Genomic DNA, 22,462 nt, shown 5'->3' with positions numbered 1-22,462 from the left:
ATTTCGCGCCAATCGCTTTGGTGCGTTCGCAGCACGGCCCGTGATGAACGCTGCTCTTTGCAACAATCCGTAGAATGATGAATGGTAAAGGTACCTACTGTCTATTTCTTGTATGAACCACAAACATATTTTACTTTACATTTGCAACAAACAACATATTAATAAACCAGAAACCTTTATCTTTATTGAATCAATGGTAATAACTAAAAGAGCTGTTAAGTCAATTTAGGAAACCAACTTTTTTAACTGATTCACTTTTGGATGATTTCCGAGACCACAATAGCTGGCGTAAAGTTATCTTAATTATTTTTTCATAAACAAAAGCTAGTCAATGACCTGTAATGCTTTTACTTTCATCAATGATGATCCCGTTGGTGACTCTACTACTGTGGGGTCAATAACAGATAGGCGAGTTTACAGCCGTGTTAATAAAACGTCATTTTATTACATTTTACTTTCATCAATGCTGTTCACTTGCATCTACCAACTCGATGAAATTGTAAGCGATTGTTGTTCCAATACTTTTCTATTGTTTTTGCATTTATTTTATTTATTAGAAAAACACAGATTAATGTAACACAGCAAAGTAAAAAAAAATGTTTTGTTCTAGCCTCAAAGTTTCCTAAAAGTTTAAGAGGTTCATTGTTTGAAACATTTACTTTAAAACTATTTTTACTCAAAAGTGCATTATAATGTTTCTTGTGCGTACCCTTTATTTTAGGTAAGAAATTATGAGTAGGGACAATAATATCAGGAAGTTAATTATTTCATCTTAGATTGATTGAAGAATTAGCTTGACTATTTTTATCAATGAACTGTTGTATCATATTAGACTATAAGAGAGAGTGCTGGTCAATGGTCGTGCAGCACTGTTGATGCTTCATCGTCATCAATTTTACTTTCATCCGTCTTGCATCTGGCACCATTATGACGACAACACTGTCATCTTCAATCATTTTACTTTCATTATAGCATTATGTAGAGACGACTTTTTGGTCTCAGTTTCCTTGTTTCGTATTTGTTTTTTAGTAGACATGGGCTTCATAACAGTGTACTTTCTGTATTACCTGTACTTTTTCTTTATTTGAAAACTTTCAAAAGCTTTGTTTATAAAATTACCATTTTACAGAAGGATGTGCATGAACAAAACTAGACAATCACAGTCTTAAATTTTCGATGAACTAATGTGTAGTTTTGAATATGTTTCGTTTGAACCGTTTTCAGTTTTATTCGCTGAACAATTAATTGTTGGTGGGACTTTCCCAGACAGGCGTAGAAATAAAACAACTTTTTATCACATGAAATTATACAATGGCACACGTGATAACGTCTTCATTTCTTAGCCATGCGTGGTTACGTTTTTCTAACAAACAAACAATATCAATGTTTGTATCAAATGTTGAATGAGTACCAAGTACCAACATATTAAAATGGAAAGGACCAGTTGGATTTTCTTGAGATCATAAAAAAAGAAAAAAAGAGCATAAAAACTACAAATAATTAGTATTTTGGAGACCTACTTACTTGTTATCGTGACAACAGGCTGTTTAATATCATACAGCTATACTTTTGAATAGTAACTATAATGATGATTTTTGATACTAAATCAGAATATTACAAATTGCCGCTTCCTATCTCACCGCAACTGATGTGACCACGATAGCCTGTGTCCATGCGGTTAGTGTACAAAATTTGTGCGTATATTAATTAAATGTAAGCACCTAAGTACTCAAAATAAATGGGTACCACACCACATTAATTCATCATAGCTTTATTAGGTTAAACAGTAATGTAGACACGCAATTGTAAAAGTATCACTCACTTCAGCATCTTTTTTCATGATTTATCGTAGAAGCTCTTCGTTTGCATAATACTCTTTTAACGGTCTATTTTTATAGTATAAAAGATTGGTTATCATTTTATCTAGCGCAATTATTCATAGACAGAAACATGGTTTCTCCCGCCATAGCGATGTTGCTAGACAAACAGCGGTTGTATTGGCTCAACAAAGCACTAACAACGTGAGCGCGCGCCTTCCGCGTTTGCCTTGCACTTTCTCCACTGCACTTTGAATGCTCGCTGCACCTAGCGATGTGATTCACCTAACTCGATACCTAATACACTCGACAGCAAATAAATCGCACCACCCGCGACAAGCATTTTCAAACGTATGCATCCCTGCTTCCCACCAATATTGGCACCATTTAAAAGCCTAGTTTTAAACTTCATTTGATTAAAGGAAAGGTTTTTACCCCAAAAATGTGTCTTTACAAGGATCCAGAGTCACTTCTTCAAAAAATAGGTAGTTACGCTATAGCCACTTTTTATGACTATAAAACTGTTAAGTTGGGATTAATCGCTATCCATCTGTTAAAAAGGACACGTGTGATCATTATTTGGTTTTATAACCATAAAATTTGGTCTAATTGATCCCAGAGGTGAGCCCAAAGTGAGGTCTTTTTTCAAGTCACATTTATGGTATATGTTAATCATTTATTAAGAAATTAAATGTGTTTTTCTTTAAGGATATTTATTGGGCTTTCAAATAACACCAATATTGTTGGGGCACCGTTATTGTGTCAAAAGAAAATCTTTAAAGTTCGCGTCGCGGGTGGTGCGATTTATTTGCTGTCGAGTGTAGTTATTTATGTTTAGTAGAATTTGATGGTCATTTCAATTTTCTGTACTAAAATTAAAATTTCCACACACATATAGGCGAAAAAGGCATGGTTATTGATTGAGATAAAGGCATGTCTATTAAAAGTTGGCTTGCAAAGATGTAACATCTCATAATTAATTTACAAAGATCGATATAAACAAATTTTAAAAGGGCACTTCTGGGCTGAAGTAGGTACGCAGTTTGGCTGTGTAACATACACAGTATGCAAAGCTATCGATAAATACTAATAGTGCGGATCTGAGTAACATCACTAGCTACAGCATTATGTTGCAAGAGGAAATCGCTACGTAACGTTTTCACTTGATCTTGAAGACTACTTTAGTAGGCTTAATAAAACGCATAGTAAGTATGTACGTACATTGATTTAACAGTCACATAGTACTTTTATTGCGAATATACGAAATATATTTATTTTTGCATACTTCATTGCTTTTAATTGATTGCCATAAATCAGTCAGTAGGATATTAACATAGTGATCATGGTTTAATAACAAATAATTTCACAATATTAAACATTAACATTTTCGCAAGGTACAATTAACCAAGTCAGTCAAAATGCAATGCTACAATAGAAAAAAATAAGCTTCTTTAAAACAAAATTGGTTGACTCTACATTAAATATAAATTGACGATTACAAAAGCAATAAAGCGCTAAAGAAAAAACCATCCTTGTTCAAGCTCGCTCATTTACGATTCCTGAACGGTTCTTGATCGCGCTCATTTACTCCATCGCCGGGATCAAGGTCTTCCCGTAAACACCGATCGGCGCCTGCAGCTCGTTACTTCGAAATGCATTGCGTGTCGCAGCCCCGGCTTATGCACTTTTGCCGCGCTCGCCTTACATTCGAAGTGCCACGTAATGGGTGAATGATAAAGAAGATAAACGAGGGAAAACCACGAGGAGAATCTTAAGGCTCTATTTTGGTTTGTTTCTCTATTGGGTTGCGTATTTCGTAAAAGTTCATATGGATAGAATTTTATTCAATTCTGAATGGAGCACGCTATTCTATCCGGGAAATATACCTAGTTACTAACAGTCCCCTAACTAAAGAATGTAATATTCTGTCATGTCAGAATTGTACACACATCAGAAGAAATATAGCGTCTATATTGATTTCTCTAGTTTGAAAAGATAACAGGGATACAGAAAGGAATTCAGAAAATGTATACCAAATAATTCATATGACTCTACATACGATCTTCCATTAGCGGGGTATTAACGCCAGTCAACCTTTATCTTCCCTATTTCGTACTACGAAACGAATACGATATACTCGTAACGTTACTGAACTGCCCGCAGTATCCATGCATATTCCACCCCGGAAGAAATACCATTGACCCTGAATGGGCATGATGATTGTTGCGTAGGTGCGATGACACGGCAGACGCGCGCGAGACGGTGACGTCACGGGTGCGCCGGCCGGGAGGTCATCGCCATACGCGACCAGGTGCGTTCACACTTTGGGTCGCCAGGCGCACGGGGAAAGCCGGATATGGCTGGGCTTCCTACCCCTTTTCAGGTCAGGGAGAATTGCCAGGGTAAATTCGGACGAGTTTTCCATGGAAACACCCCCAATATAGTCACTTCGTAAATTATTCTATGCTCATTGCTTGTTATTTGCAAGTTATAGTTTATGCACCGGCGGAGCATGCTCTTGACCTCATTCTGGCTCAAGTTGTACATTTTGTTTAGCATTTACCACTAAACAAATTCAAATACTATTTATTTTTGGGAAAGTCACGTTCTCAAATAACATTTATGGAGCATTATGAAATATTCGATCTGCCTACCTAGATTTTTCACAATAGGAATCTTTTTAGAACGATTCTGTAGATACTAATTTTAGTATCATCATATCAATTTGACCGTCTGTGTATATTCTACTCTTGTCCTTGAAATTTTTGCATCGGAGTTTCAGTCTCTACCATTTAAACAGGCCCTGGTCATAAACCTCCTGTTGTTTGTTTATCTACCTTTTCGATTTCCACACCTGATAACCGTACTTCCACTTCTAGTTTGCATTAGTTCCCATATCCTGTAACTTCATTGGCGTTTCCTGAAGGGTGGGTGAGGGATCGCGCCGCTAACGAATGCGAAACGATCTAGGCGATTTCTAGGAACTCAAGGAGCGCTGGACGTTTTGTTTTGAGTATTGACACCCGGCTGTTAGCAGTGAAACCGGAGGAGTAAAGTCTCATACTAATTTTATCATGGACTTGCCAGACTGTCATTTGTTTTAGTTTCATTTATCAAGACGTCCCATTTTTGAATTGGTAGTGTGAGAGGCAGGGAATTTATTGATTGAGCCTGAATTGAGACCGGGCAACCTAGATTTCTAAATTTCTTTTATAAGAACTTTTATCGGCTTATAAAAGCTGTCAACGGAAGATGATTGATCTGAAACGTATTCCGCAAATTCATGAGGAAAAAATTCATGAAAAAATGCAAAAAAAAACTTTACCAAAAAGTAATGTGGAGATTGAATAAATAAATCTTTGGACTTCTGCCTAAAATATCTCCTGACTGGCGCATAATGAAGTACCAACGTCGATCAAAACGGTAATTGATTTGAATAATAGTATGGAAAACAGTGCGGCAGGCCGCGATGTCCGCTAGAGCGGGACCGCGATACGTCTGTCAGCTCCGCGCAGCTGTGCTAAGGACGGTCGTTGCCCCCGCGGGCGTCCGCGAGTGAACTCCGAATAATTGTGTGTACTTATTTGTTGTGTGTAGCGTGAACGTGTACCTCCATGCTCGCCGCGAGCGTGTGCGAGTAATCTGTGCTTCGGTAACGATCAGTGCTCCATTGATGCAGTTTCTCCGGACGCGGATTTTTGCTAAGCTCAGGTACTTAGATGAATACAATAGTAGATCGTGTTTTGTTTATTGTTAATGTCGTTTTTATACATGTTGCGATGCGACGCATCGGAAGATTTGTTAACAATAGCAAATGATACCAGCTGCAAGCGAATTGTATCACGTTTTTTACATCTAAGCTAATAAAAGACTATTAACATGCTCGTAATTCATTGAGATGTGCGTTTGTTGTTGCTAGCAGCTTTTGGGGTTCATTATTATCAAATTTAAGCACGTGCGGGCGTGAATGGATGAATGATCATTCCGCCCATATTTAGTAGCATCTCTAGATTTTAAGGGATGTCAAAATTTTAATCCATATACATATTAATGCTCTATGAGCCTAGTTAAAGACCTTAAGGTGAATTACCTCACCTTAAAATAAAATCAGCCAAATACTCTACATCCGCCCCTCTACCAATCTGCACTGAGCCTGCGTGGTAGAGTTTATCTCAAACTACCCTACAGTTGAGGTATAACATAACTTACTTAACTTTTACTAATATATCCTCTATGATTAATTTACGATATTGTAGAGTTAGTTTATGGTGCACAGATACAATATTTTATTGATAGATGTTATCGCACATGTTTTGCGAGTTATTTGCTGTAAGCATACGCTTCCCCTCGCAAATACGTAGTTTTATCTATAATTAAACGTGTATGACATCTGCTTATATTAACAGCTAGTATAGTCTACTAACCGAACCGGTGAATCTCCCCATACAATCATTTTCAGAGAACAATGAGCCTTCTTTCAATGTTTGTAGGTACTTGTAAAGTATGGATTCCTTTGTACATTACATAGTTGCATATCGTAATGACGGTATCACAGCCAGTGTCATAGATAGATTGTCACAGTCATAGCTGAAGGTCGATGCCCGGACTTTGTTTAAATAAATTATACACATAAGGTTAGCGCCTCCGTTCTGAGAGCGTCAAACAACGATTAAAAACATTTTTTTTTAAAAACCTTCCCAGAAACATATTTTATCAATGATGTCATGTTATTTCTATAAATGATCGAGGCGAAGGTAGTCGAAAGACGTGACTAACGCGTGACGGACCTCATTAAGTTAAGGCAATTCATTTAGGCTCTATTAAACGTTATTTAGTCAATGTATAATAATCAATTCAAAAGGAACATATTCTTTCGTACATTAGCGTGGTCATATCTGAAATCCTGAAGTACGCATACCTATTATGAAATATTAGTAAGGTGTGGTTTTAAGTTGCAATAATTATTTGCGTACGCAGACACAATAGGAAATCAATATCGCCTCCGAGCGGTAGCACCGCGGTCATAAAGTAGTTCTGTGTGGGTACCACTAACTTTATGAATATAGAGCCAGAGAAGTACCCATCAATGCTGCAAATGCCAGCAAACTTTAAGCCGCGTTTTCTGAACTCAATTGTCTGACCAACTATCAAAACATTGTGGTTCAACAAAACCATATTCGCATTCATGTATGTTAAATTACACAGAAAGATAATATTTTATTGAATTAAAATTGCACAATACAAATAAAATGTAAGGTTAGAAGGCTAATTGATGAACACAGGCATTTATTTACCTACTCGTACGTTATTATATTTATACATTCTGCTCTAATTTTCCTTATAAGAGCGTTGTACAAAAATGTACAGCATCATAACTCCTTCCTCTCTATGCAGTATATCAATACGTTTTATTATACTCATACATAGATAAAGATATATGTATTAGAAAAGCTGTATCATATAAAAGTTTCTTAATTAATAACTTTATTAAAAATGCCTGTCATTGATTGCATTCGCTAATTTCCCATATGTATCAACAAAGCCCAAAATCATCTCACTTCGACGAACTGTGACGAAGTGACATTGTTACTATACACAGCAACCGTTACATGAGTTTATCCCTCATGACTTTTGTAACTCCAAACCTCCGTAACATGAAGCATCACATTTCGCGCTGAAGGATGTTACACAAGATGTTCGTTATTTTCCCATTAGCGTGTAAACACTGATTGGTCGTTTATCAGTCGGTACCGTGGAGTCATTGTCACGTCCCGATGTGTACAGCGACCATTGTCGTGTTTACCAGTCTTATCAATAACAAGTGTGAGCCGGTGCTGTAGTGAGAGCGAGGATACGCGGAAATGTTAAGGGATATTACATTGATTTTATTTTAAATGCACACTAGTTTACATAATTTGATATTACACTTACTTTTATTACTCTCTTATCTATCGTAGTATAGCCTACGAGTACTAAAAAGAAATACATAAGTAGTAAGCTTTATTTCCCCCTATAATAAGCAGTGTTTTATACACAAAGCCTTTTTTCCCATCTTTAACAATGCATTATCAGCAAACTTTAATCACAGTAGATAAATCAAACAGTACGGAAGCTTCATACAAACGCTCGAAATCAGACTCACGCACACAGACGCACGCTTTACACGAGCTCTAAGCGAACCTCGCAGTCCATCCGTCGCGAGTGTCGCGCGCGTTGTGTTTTTAATAATAATTTTATTGCATGCACTATTTTTTAAAAACATGCCACGCACGAGTGTATTGCGTAGTAGGTATATGGCTGCTTGAACTCGGCAACTTCAAAACCAGAACTTTCATTTTTAAACTTCGTAATAATTCTGAATTGTAAAAATGATTAAATATTACTTTTTAAATAAAGTGCTTACATCTGATTTTGTAAAAGTTCTTTTTAAATTACGTAATTACGCTTTTTAACAATTTATGTGTTCTATTTGATAAAGTAATTTGCTCCGCGCGCTTTTGTACTAAGTGATGAACTGTATTTAAAATGAGGCAATAGCTATGTGAAAGTAAGTATCCGGTATTTTATTTATGAGAATAGAATATCTTCAACCGGCCTCTAATAGTACTTAATCAATTTATTCGATTATGTATTCGATCATTATAGAACCAAATTAACGTCTTATTTTTTTGTTAACTACTTAGTCAATTAATTTATTCCATTAGGTATTTGATAATTAAAAAACCTAAATAAACGTTTTAATAAATAAGTAAGTCAGAACCTCATTAATTTTATAAAGATTAAGAGTGCCAACCCTAACACTCAGTTGAAGTGTAGGTATTTAACTCGCCGAACGGGCCAAGTTTCCGTACTGCTTTAGCTCATATATCTACTGTGCTTTAATTTACAAATAGTTATGACAGCTACTTCCATAACTCTACATTAACGTGTCTTAATAAAGATCTTTTTCTTCACAAACCATTTAATAAACTATTAGAATTTTGAGTTGTCATAGGTTTTATTTTGCAAAAAAAAGAATACATTGATAGGCTGTCGACTGTAAACTAACCAAACTTACGTTTTTTTTTATCGCGTCATCGCATCTTTAGGTGTCGCGCCGCCCTATACCGGCGGGTTCAAGTTCGGCCGAGCGACAATGAACTTGGCCGATGACTCACGCATGCCAGCCATCAATGTTACGAAACCATAAACACTGCATCTGCGACTGCAACCGTATGCAATCGAGCATCGGGACATTCGACACGGGCATTGTCCACTCGACTTATCGCTCGATTTTTATCGGGCAGATATTTACGATGTTATGTCTGTTTATGCTAATTATAAAGACGATAACTATCTATAGAGAGCGCTGTCACATCACTATTATTATAATAGTTTTATAAGTTAAAATTGGCGTAGACTCATTTGTGTCAAGGAATTTATAGTCGTGACAATCGTTTTACGTATTACATTACTCATACCTACGTCATTGCTAAATGATAAAACTACTGTGCACGAATTTTGTCGAAATTATTCAGTTTGATAAATATTTTTTAAACAATCGACATTATAATCGAACATTTTATTTTATTTACAGGTCTTAAAGTGTACCTATGTTACAAAGATAGTTATAATATATATAGGAAATAGATATTTGAGAGCTCTGACACTAATATTAAACGCTGCCCATGAGTCACGAAAGGCAAATGCAGTTTTAACCGTAGCAGCATTCGTGTTTATAAAACAAGAATCGGACCACCTAGCCGGCCCTGACATTGGACACCAAGTGACATCATTGCCGTGGTCCCATTCCGAGCCCCAGTAAAGGGTACCGCCTCTGAATAACTGACAGTACCGGTGTTACTGCCACTGAATACTACGAGCACAATTGGCTTCAATATAATATTCTTACCACAACGCACACTCTAGACTCTATAATTTTTCTGATAATGATCCACCTAGCTATCTGACGCAAACTTTGATTGGTTACTGTTGACTTTTCCTGACAGGTATCTCTATCTGAGAACTTAATGCAATAATTTATCCGATAGATTAGTTCCTAACAGGGTATCTAAAGCTTTATAAAGCACCCGTCAAACTGACCCTTAAATGATTTAAGTTTTTTGTACAGTTGACCTTGAAATTGTTCATTGCCATAGTACAATTTTGTCAAGGTCAAGGTCTAACGGTACCGCATTTGATTGCTACGAATTCAGTTGATCTCAAAATAAATGCTACGACTTCGTGACAGTGCATACCTCAGATTTCACCATTTATACTTATTAGTTTTAAAACAGCATAACTTGATATTGAGTAGAATAGTAGAATCATTACCGAGTTCCAATTTCGTCAAGGTTCACACATAACGAAGTCCACACAAACCTTTTAATACTGCAGTTTCTATTGCCATATTTATGCCATGGCGCATACTTTAGACTAATTAAGAAATTAGTTTAATAAAAGTAAATTTCACAATATTTAAGAACAATCACTTAAATCATTATCAAGGCCGCGGCTGTTCAACTGTAGAAGAGTTGCTTTTACTGAAAGTTAGTAAGCTGCGTTTAATTAACAATTATATTGGATACAAACAAATACAATAAGTAAAGAGGCTTTTTGATGTCAATTTTTTTGTTAGGGATTAAAAGTTGTATGAATTTAAGATAGCCTAGTACCGGTGTTAAAAAACATTGAAACTTTAACTGTAGTCTCATTCTGTCTCATGATTTTGGTTACTAATTGAATACTTACCTAATCTTGTTTATTATTGCGTAATAACTTTATTCAAATTCCAAATCTATATTAGGACTGCATATACCGTACAGAACATGTGACCTTCCAAGTAATGTTTGTTTTAGATACGTTTCGGGCAATGGCACTAGTTTGTTCACAATTAACAAAACGTTGATAGCGACACAATAGATGTTTTACAAATAAAATTATCAAAACATACTCGCTATTTACACACTTGGCTGGGAATCTTTTCGTGCAGTTAATTGTTTATATATTCGTCCAAATGTAAGTGCTTGTAAATTACTTTAAATGTATTACAGGTAATTGGAATTTCCGGAAGTTAATGCAGTCGTAAAAGATAAACGTTTTTAAGTATGCTAACACATTCCACTTTCCAAACGATGGGCCCAATTTTGTGCAAATACTTTAAATATCTGTTTAGGAATTATTTAAAACGCATATAAAAGGATACAGTCAATTGATAATATGTAGTTAATTAAACTCTGAACCCCTCAAAGTTGGTACCTGTTTAATTTAAATAATTACAGACAAAATAAAACCGTGTGCCCAAATCTCACATTCCTAACATACTGCACGGGTCAGTAATCCGCTTGCAATCATAATGATCGAATTCGTATTTAGTTCCCGTCTACAGTGTGCACTGTGCGCTTTATAGAACTTTTAAACCCATTGTCAGTGACATAAGTTATGCATTCGAATGCAGTCGGGTCGTGTCGTCGGGCCGTTACGGCGAGACGTCGAGATTATCTTCAAAGTAAACCGACAGAACGCTAAAAATATTCAATACCACTATGTCATATGCCAAGGTTACGCTAACCTTTTGTTTTTGAAGTACATGCAATAATAATTGTGGTGAAGGATGTTGCGGTTTTCTGAAACTGTTTTACATTTTCACGATATGAACCAACTACAAGTACAGACATCAGTGTATTTTGTAATGCTGAAATATGTTTTATGTTCAGTTTATGATTCTTATTCATAAAGAAAATTTAGGAGAAATAAATCTAGCGTTCAATCTATCCCGTCATAAAATTGGAAACGATCAAAGTTTTATTGGCGATTCTGAAAGCGTTATTAAATCAACTGTAAAACATTTTGGATCAAAATTAAATGAAGAAAGAGGATAAAGTTTCGATGAATAATGTTAAGTATAGCTAATCATACCCAATAAGCCGATTTAGTGCCTTTGCATGTTAAACTTCAATCCCCTTCCCTTATAATCATGCGATAGATAACGAAAAAGGAAAGCTAGGCAGCTCTGAGAAAAGGCCGCCTGAAAAAAGGCGATCGCGGGCGAAGATTGCCGATGGCTCCCGAAGGAATGACAAGGAGCTTTCCTCGGAACGCGGAAAACGTCGCGCACATGTTGAAAATACGAGTGGGCATTGACCCCGAGCGTCTACACAGCTGTTGGCAAATCTAGTGCGCCCGCCTGCATTTTGCGATGCGCTTTTGGTCAACGCCTAAAATGCCCTTGTTTGTAAAGGTTTGGTAGCTCTACCAAAATCGTAATTTTGATTAAAGTTCTTACATTTTATTGATACACATACCAACCTATTTCGTATACACACACGTTTTTAATCTCTATTGACATTACTTAACGACATTATTCATTGCACATTATAGTATACGAGTATTTTGAATTACTATAGCACAATGGTCAATCGCTGATTCACAGACATAATACTTACCATTTAGTTAAGTTGTAACCCTAAAAATCTTTTCACGTCTCGCTCGATCACACACAAGACGTCCAACTACAAGCATACGTTTTATTTTATTGTACCAATAGGGGAAGTTTAGTAAGATATAATACATGAACAGGCAATCTTCCCGACGAGGAAGAGATTCGATGTCAGATTATAATCTGATAACCATCTCTGGACGTCTGCAACAGGAGTTTGAAGTAGACCCCACTGTGGGATTTGAGAGTGCTGTTCAAGTATAAAGTGCATTTGGTGTTATCTCCAAGATGCATTTAATAATTATTCTTTTATATTATTTGTTATAGACAATACTTAGGATAGAAATTATAGAGCACGATTTTTCTTTCATAATACAAGGTAAAGTGCAAATCCTTCTAAGTAAAAAAATACCTATAATTAGTTGTTTTATCATTCTAATGAATGTATTATCTATATTCTAGTTAAATAAATAACATGTAAGATTGTACAGTCTTTTCCTATTATAATTTGTACGTAACCTAAAATGCCGAACTAAAACTGTTATAAGGTACCCGGAAAATCCGTTTGTTGTAAAAGGCACCATAACTCTCTCTAAAACGTCTCCAGGAAGAGATTTATCGGTAATTTTAAAGGCAATTAAAGTTAACTCAGTTTTAAAAGACGCGACGGATGCGTGAGGTTCTGACAAATGTATTTATACGATGCGCAAAAAGTGTTCTTTTAAATTCCCGGTGAAAAAGAACTTGCGGTTAAAAGATTAATATGGATGCGCAAATCTTATAAAGTGCCATTCTAAAAACTGTTTTTAACGTCGCATTAAAAAGACTCGTGGTGTCACTCCATTTTCTTTGCGATTATCTATAGCTTGTATTTAATTCTACTTAAATTCTGCTTTAGAATCTTTCTGTTCCAGATGAATAAATTATTTAACGTCAGTCGTTAAGAATTTAAAAGAAAAGCTCTCAGTATCAAATGTTTATTGTTTTAATTTACTTTCGAATCGTTTTAATCGACTCGGCGAAAGACAATATCCACTGTTTTTTGCGGTTATCCTCAGTACTTCAGTAGCGTCAAAATAAACCCGCATTAAAAGGATGAGGCGCCCTCCCAAAAGCTCACTTAGTCACTTCGTTAATTTAGAACGGAATTGGGAACGGCAGTTTTGGAGATCCACCGCGTAATTAGAAATACAATAATAATAAGCTAAGATTTGATTTGACGTTTGAATTGGATATATTAGGAGTCACGACTAAGGAGTTATAATGAGGACTTTAGGCTCTATTAGATATACTGTTTGATATTAGAAATTCCTAGGCATTTAAGAGTTACTACAAACTATGTACCTAACATACTTCCCTGTGAGGCGCGACGACCCTTATTAACCAGCACAAAAATATGATAATAATTATGTTTAATAATATAAATAACTGGACTACGTTTGGCCTGCGAAAAATTGTAATTTTCCCACCAAAATCAATCATATTTTTACCAATCACCCAATTAAGAAGAATTTATTTATACTCATGCTCATCACTTTTAAAATTTGCCCCCAGCTGGATTCGAACCTGCTACCGCTGCTGCCGTTGTAGTCCGGTCCGTGAGCACCAGGTCAGACCGCGGCCTATGTCTACTTCCTGCAAGGTTAAGATATAAAATTTTAAATGGATTAGAAATTAATATAGCCAAAGATAGAGTACTAATTATTGGATTCGGTGTTTCGTCAAACGTTTCTTTTCCTAAAAATGTAAATGTAAACTGTAAAAAATTAAAATTCGGAAGTACAGAACCTTTTATTTTCATACTGAGATCATCTTTTTTCTGATTCTGCATACCGGGGCGCATGCTTTGACGCCTAATTTGCTTTGCGTTCGCAATGATTTGTGTCGACGTGATTGCATTACTGTCACAATGCCCACACGCACGCTTGTGCATTTACTCTCATTCATGCATCGGATTGTTTTATACTTATTGGCCTTAATTGAATCAAGTATCAGAAAGCCAACACTGTGAGAAAGGAAATGAAAGCATTTCTGAGACTCAAGATTAAACAGACAATAGATGAAATGGCCTAAACGTGCGAGTGATGGTTTCAATGTCAATGTCAAACGTTGAGCTAATCCGGAAGAGCTTAATTCAAGCAGACGCAAAGCCTAAAAGCTATTTCGTTCAGCCATTAGAAAAGGAAAGTTTTCGGAAATAAGAGGATGTATTAAATAGGACATGAAAAACCACTTTTAGCACCTGCTAATTTATTTTAAATTAATTCCTGAAATCTATTTTTTCATGAAAGTACTGTTGTATAATATTATCTAAAGAAGATGTCAACAAAATGCAGCAATCAGAATATTATAGCTTTGCGATAAGGACATTGTTTAGGAAGTATTTCGACAGCGCACCGGAAAGAGGAAGCGCCGGAGGGTCAGTGAACCCGCCGACGAGTCAATGTCAGCGGCGGCGAGGCGTGGGCCCAAGATTCGGTAAGAACAGGGGTGCGTTCGCGGTACGGGGTAGCAGGGTGCAACTGTCGCAGGGTAACGACCGGGCTGGGGTCGACGGCCGGCGCCACGCGGCCGCGCGACCGAGCCATCCGATTGATTGGAGAGAGACGGCAATACTCGTACCCTCGCGATTTAACTACCCCCGCGCCTATTAAGGGAAATAACGCTTTGTTCCGCAATTGATAAGGTGTGATTCGGTTTAGCTGTCTAACGGCGGTTGAGATTTTGAGCTGACGCGGTGAGGTCGGGCACGCACACAGGTGTAGTTAAGGGAAGTAGTTTTGCTCAAAATATTGATTTTTCCGCGGCCGCGTGGGTGCGCGCGTGTGCGTCGCGATCGTGCGTTCGCGAGTGTGCGTACGTCTATTTTGAGTTGAGCACGTGGTTCGTAGTTGTTGCTTGTTGACATGCGTTTTTATTTTTATGGCGGCTTCGCGGCTCGATCAGTTAATTACGTCACAACATTGTTTGCTATTGGTTTATTTGTTATTCAAATACTTATAACGGTTTTTATGAACTTATTTTTTCACAGATTACTTTTGATGCATTACGAGTATTTGTCTCTACAATTTTGCTATGAAGAGCCTTATGTTCATAGTTATGTACCTATCTAGATTGAATATTTTGGATAAAGATTTGCGATAATAACCGTTACCGCTATACTCGTACATACAAAGTCAGCAACCTTCAAAAATTCTTGGAGGTTGAAAGTTAGTAAATTTTATCATTACAGATACGTAATTAAATAGCTCTACAAAACACCCAGCAAACTCTAAACATAAAATATCTTCAAGTTAGCCGTTCACTGGACAGAAGACGATTGCAAAACATAACATTACGTAGGTATAACTATACGAAGGGAACTTCTTTTCATCCTGCAATATTATACACATACCAATTCGTATGTGTACAGGGCCGGTTCAGCTCACGCACACAGGCACCCAACGTTACCCTTGATTTTGCCAGCTCAAGGTCTCTACCCTCGATGATGAGGCACTCGCGCCCTTGTGGAATTGTATAAGTCTGTCCCTCTCTAAACATCGGCCAATGCCGAAATTCGCCGACCAGAAGCCGGGTTCGACGACCGCCGCCAACATACGTATTGGTAAATAAACATTGGTATAGATACCTAGCTGTTACATAATGAAAATCTATGCGGTGTTTTCAGTCGACGCTGCGCAGAGGCGATCTATCAATTATATTGAATTTCAAGCCTGTACTCGTAGGTAAAATAAGTTAGTTTAGATTCGGTTTTCAGGAGAGTCTGTCATAAAAATAAATAGACATTGAACATGTTTTATTGATTTTAAATACCATATTTGAGAATAGTTTACAAAAATTAAACGATCAAATGGAAATCAGGATGAATTATCTCAAACGTTGTCTTGGCAACTAACGAAACAAGTAACAAGACCCTACTAAGGGTTGAGATTTTTCTCAATAAACGCGGTCTTCGAAACTGGATCCAACTAGAAACAAAGAAATAAGAGGGGTCCGTTGTCGCTGAAAAGATTAACCGGCTACTTATCTTCCTTTGTCTCGATGTACTCTACCGACCTTCGTCGGACTCGGAGGATGTAAGAAAAAAGCTCTCAACGACTTGTAGCTTTTGTCTTTTGATATCGAAGCGCGATTTGGGAGAGATCGCATTTTGATTCATTCAAATTTTATTATAATCATGCTGAATTGCCCATATTATAAACTCTGCATTGGATTGGATAAGTGTAGTTTAGCCTTTTTTTAATTAATATAACAATAGATAGGTCTTAATTAAGAAAAAGGTACTAGGAAAAACAAAACGTCATAAAATAATTTATTATTATGAGTACTTATTGATAAGATTTTAGTATGAATTTGGGCAGGACATTATCTGTGGAATCAGCTAGTGTCCAATATAGTACAATCCTAAAAATCTTTATAAAACGATTTTCCTACTACGGTGTCAAACTCTCTCTACTTTTCAGCTTGCTTTGAAAAATATGCGTTAAAAACACACGTAGCATGTGAGGATTAAAAGAGCTCTGTAGATTAAGAGTCAATTAAGAAAATTAACAGCGGAAGATTGAAGTTCTCACTCCATTAATTTTACTAGGAATGTCGTGTGTTTTTACTTCGCGTAATGACCATCATTTTCCTGGACCATACATCATCTTGATTGAATTGTTTTATTATTCAAGCAGCGTTTCAGTAGATAAAAAAGTAGCAGCAGCCATCATACGTGTCTTAAATATATTCTAAAGTCTTTATGAAATAAGCAGGTAGACCTAGATTTGCGCTTGATGCATACGGAATTGATAAATTGTCATTTTAAGAAACGGATACGGAGACAGGAGAAAATACTTGTATACTTTCTAGATTGAATTGATAACACAGTTAAACTACATAAAACATACATTTTCGGAGGTCTCGTTACTTTAAAAAAGTTATCTAATAGAATTATTATTTTCAACCATAGATACGTAAAAACATCCACGCGTCTTGTAATGACGTCTTCTATATTTATCATTATAGTTTTTCTAGTTTTATTGAATAAGCTTACGAACTTGTAAAGTGTTAACGGGCCTAAATTACTTGTAAATCGTACGTAAGCAACAACGTAAGTCGACAATTATTTTAAAATATCTGAATGTATCCATGATTTTTTTTTCTTTATGGCTAATAGTTGAGATAATTCACAAAATTGGTATTGAAAAGCTACGGACAAATAAAGTTTGATTTATAAATCAAACCATTAATTCGCAATAAGACTCAACCGCAGCAAAGCAAATAAAAAAATATTTTGAATAGGATTTCGCAAAATAATAAAGGCTGCCGCTGAAACAAAGCTATGAATAAGAAATGAGCGCTCAATTTATATCCGGGCGTCCCATTGCAATCGACATCGCAGATAATAACCGGTGACAAATCTGCTATCAACAACAAAAACTCATTATCGTGCAAAACAAACTGCACCACCACAGGCGGAACGTTTGATTACGTGTAGTCATTGCCTGTGCAGGGTGGGCCCGACCTACCCCTACCCCAGGACCTACGCCAACGCTGCACCGATGCACCCCTCCCATATAGACCCATCTAGATACCTAGATAGACGTCTGGGCCCTGACGCACACAGCGCCCCTAACCACCCTCCCGCCATGCCTGTGTGTGTGACATTGCATCCATCCTCTACGTACTTGCTATGATTGTTTGTTGTTTATACCGTCGGGATGCACCAATTTGTTTGCTAATGAGGGGTTGAAGACACTTTTATTTTGTTCGTGACCGTTTCATTTTCGCTGGTAATGTATGAGGGAGTAAGTCAATAAGATTAATACGATAACGAACAGTCTGGACAGGTTTATTGTGATAGTATTTAAATTAGGCAGTCTTGTATGGGGGATTTCATTTAAATGTCTATGCGTTTTATGACCGTAAAATCGGAATAATTTTATATTAAATGTCTATCATTCATGATTTTTACACATAGGTAAGTACTTGTTGGTCAAATTAAGTTGCGTCGCGACGTATGAATACAATAATATGTACATATATTGTGACAATGTAATGTGAGCTGCGTTTGTCTAAAACATAGTTCAAAGCCAAACCTCACTTTCAAATACCTTCGAATTTGCCAAAATCCAATAACTCGACGGGGTTCGCCAAAATGCGCTTCACCCACCTCCAACTTTTATATTCTAAGGCGCTGTCCGAAAAGAATCCGACACTGTTGCACTCTACCTTGACTCTCCACAGGTTTTGTTAAATAATTTTGACAAATTACTAAACTTTTCCTATTCTTCTATAAAACCTTTGAAAAAATTAGTTAATTTCACCACGGAGCTACTTAACATCTTCTAATCTTAATACATCATCTGATTAATTAAAAAATAATAATGAACACATTACTGTAGGAGTGGTTAAACAAATTACATAATATCAATAAATAATATACCTACTTTCAGTTCTAATTATTTTCCACTTCCGTTAAGTAAACAAGTAATATACAAATTAAACTCGAGTAAGCCTAAACACTTTAATTTTACACGTGTATTGTATGTATTAAATTAATCTGTTCCACGGTTCATGGACTTTGAAACGAATTATCTTAACAGAACAATGGTGTTGGCGACAGACCTCTTTTAGATTTATTTACTTTTTATTATTTTTTACTTTTCTATTTTTGTATTTATGTTTAGAATGTTTGAATTTTCTATTGTTTTTGATTGATATTTTTTCTTGAAAATATGCCAGTGTTTCGATTTTACTCAACGAGAAAAGTGCTCTTTTGTGCAATATAAAGTTAAGTGAAGTGTTATTGTGAGTTTCATTCAATAGTAGCCCTGCCCTGCTCCCTCATAGTCCACAACCATCGTTGACAAATGGATTGCGGAAAAAGGAAACAAAATATTTACCTCAATAGATTACCGAGTCGGATAGTATCCGGACAGTCCGTACCTATCTAGTACGTATGTGCATAAGTGTGAACCTACCTCAACGGAGGCGAGTGCATCCGCACCCAGACCTAGGTTTTGTTAGTGTGCACTAAACGCACACATGCACGTTATTTACGCGATGTTCAATTATTCTATCGGGGGTGGGTGGTGTTTGTAGCATACGTATTGATACGGGACTGTTTTCGTTGTTATAGCGGAACAGATGTTTATGTCGTTTTAATTGCGATTGAATTTTGTGGTAATATGTACTATAAGGAATAAAAATAATTTATTTATTTGCACAGAGACATCTGAATAGAAGTATCTGTCTAACTACAAACTGCAATAAGTAGATTATGGCTGGGTTGCACCATCTTACTTTAACTTTAACAAACGTCAAAAATCTGTCAAACCCCATACAAAAAACACCGGTTATCGTTAAAGTTACGGTCAAAATTAGGTGGTGCAACTCAGCCATAATATGTACTTAGGAAAATAGTTGATCTAAAAACGACTTTTTGTCGTTTTTCTATTAAAGTTCCCATGATGCAAATCCTCGTAGCGTTTATCTACGACGCAATGTAAGTCGCTAATTAAATAGATGCTATTTAAAAACATACACAATTAGGTATTTAGGTACATAGAACGGTTACTAACTTATGCATTGTATTTACCTAAAAAATAACATTTCCAATTTGCATTTCCATTCTTCAGTCTTGATGACTCGTCTACGAAATGGCGTAGCATTTCTATGTGCTACGAGAACGGTTAAGTTTAGGGTAGTAATTTATCTATTTATTTTTAACTTTACTAAATATGAAAAATAATTTGGTACAGACATTTTTAATAATTATTATGATTTAAAAATTATCTTATCAAACAATATAAAATTATTATAGCAAAATAATGTTATTTAAATAATTACTCTGTATACCTAAACATAAATTATTTTGAGTTTATTATTGATTAATTTGTATTGTTAGTGATTCAGATTCTGTCATAATTTATTTCAAACTAATAAAAACATAGTGGATTCATTTGCAAACGTGGTTGCTGCTACGCAGCGCCATCTGTCGCGGAGTAGCCGGAACTGTAGTTCCGCCGTACACCGGCAGATAGCGCTAGGCGTGTGAAACGCATTCTAAATGAGCTTTAAAGCAGGAAAACATTTTGAAAATCTTTAAACATACTACTTGACCTTATTTTTTTAATTGTCTTACTTGAGTTATTCATGCCTTTTTATATTTTGAAAATATACATAAAAAAATCATTTTACATGGAATTGAATTAATTTTTGATAAATATGTAATAGTGTCTGAGTACAAATGTCTATAAAAAATGTAATCGGCGTTTTAACGTAAATTAAAAAATTATAAAAATGAAAAATTTTCATTGTTCCTTTTAGGTGTGCCTGGCGCATGTAAGCTTACTTTGCTTAATTAGGTACCTACGCATTCTATTAAGTTTAGTACAACCAATCCAAGCATTTGTTTTAAAATACGACAAGCATATGATTTAGCACACTGTAGATTTGCGGTGCCAAAACTGGAGCATTCCAAGAAACATCCTACCCTAGGATAGCTATAGCGCGCCGAATGATGACTAATTATTTTTGGGCACATTGCCAGGCCAAAATATGAATATAGGGCACCGTCAACGACTTCCATACAAACAATTCTAAAGGTTAACTCGCAGACTAAATTATTATATTTGGAAATCAGTCCGTGCAGACGACTGCCGAGACACGTGAAGCTCAACCTTGATGACGGTTTTGAAAATAAATATATTATTTGAAATGCCATTTCTCTGGAGCGTTATTGCTCCACGTGGAATAAACTCGAAAATGTGCCAAAGCATATTTTTAACCTATTTCTTTATGAATAGCAAGGACTCAAAAACTTTCTCGTATGCATACTATCTTACTAACTCAAGTATCAAATATAAAAGTATCAAATGTACTTACCTCAATATTTAAATGCATTTAACTTACATACCTACTATTTGAGTGTATGCCAACTTAATTTGTGCCGACATAAGTACTTATCGTATATACACCTTCAATTCGACACAATCAAATTACTCACTGCATACCTATACTGTCACATTTTTCAGCGACGAATCATTTTAACACCTGTACAAGTAGGTACACCGCCCAAGGCAAGGCGCAAGTATTATCATGTCCCGGGATCGGTCGTGTGGAAACCAGCGACAATTTGTCAAGATAACCCAATTTCTATGGGAAGCGTGTGTGGAGAGCCAAGAAGGCATTATACCGCGGTAAAATAAACAAAGAAGATTATTTACTTGATACAAGAGATTAGCAAAAACTGAGATGCTATTTTTCCTTCAACACTTCTCGTATCATGCGACAGCAAATTAAATCAACGACGTCCAACCTTTTGTAATTTTTCAATGAGTAGCCTTTGATTTTTGGTCTATCCAATATTCATCTAGAGATACTCCTATATCCAGCTCTACAAATAAAATAGATAACCTTACTAGACCTAACATTCATAAGTACTTAGCTTGCTGCTAAATTGATAGTTAAGTATTGATAATTATATGTTTATGTCTTTTGTAAGCAAGATTTATTGACATTGTTTTGTCATGACCGTCATTGTTTTGATTAAGTTAATTTCCACGAGTACTGCTGACTCAAAAACGACTATGTTTAGTCAACGCGGCTGTTTAAATGATTGCGCGCAATATGTTTATTGTGATGATGATACATATACTTTGGGCCCGGTAATGAGGTTACTCAAGTTCATTTAGAGTTCTAGGACAGTCTGTCGCAAGTTTGGGCCATTGCTTATCGTACCCATTATCAAGATTCCGTGTATCAAGTGCGGCTTGTATTTGCCACCTAAAACACAAACTTATCGCCTCTTTAAACCCAAGGTGTAGAGTCGAAATTTCCCTGCACCTGTGTTTGCATACTCACCTAATTCTTGCCGATAATAAATAACCTCCTTAGCGAATATTGGCCTAGACAGCTTTACACCTTTCACGCAACAACAAAAGGAATTAATATAATTCTAGATCATTTATAAATAATGACTAATTGTTGTTTTTCAATAAGAAAGGCCGTTAGTAAGGAGTCAATTATGTTATTAAAAGCTTTATTTACTGTAATTTGATATTGTAGCTTTAGACTGCTCGACAGTTTTCAATTTGGGTCAAGAAGGAGATTGTTAATTTTGTGTTACTTCATTATGTTTTATATTGACTCCTCATCTTGTTAGCCAATCCTCTTAGTAGATACTAACGAAGTAACATAATTATTTCTTCATCTACAACAACCTAAATTATTATTGAAC

The 22,462-nt window shown here is 36.0% G+C and overlaps 1 protein-coding gene across 1 annotated transcript in view; it reads left to right on the top strand.

The window, feature by feature from the left end:
- Positions 1-5,422: 5,422 nt before the first annotated feature.
- Hr4 (nuclear hormone receptor 4) overlaps positions 5,423-22,462 on the top strand; it is a 112,288-nt gene continuing 95,248 nt past the window's right edge. The window contains exon 1 of the mRNA XM_028321885.1: positions 5,423-5,528. The gene's annotated coding sequence lies outside the window, so the exon portion shown is untranslated. The remainder of the gene's footprint in view (positions 5,529-22,462) is intronic.

The sequence above is a fragment of the Ostrinia furnacalis genome, unplaced genomic scaffold, assembly GCF_004193835.3.
Source record: "Ostrinia furnacalis isolate ACB-3 unplaced genomic scaffold, ASM419383v2 OfSCF7584, whole genome shotgun sequence".
Taxonomy (NCBI): domain Eukaryota; kingdom Metazoa; phylum Arthropoda; class Insecta; order Lepidoptera; family Crambidae; genus Ostrinia; species Ostrinia furnacalis.
The sequence above is the reverse complement of the archived record's forward strand: the minus strand, read 5'-3'. Positions and strand labels throughout refer to the sequence as shown.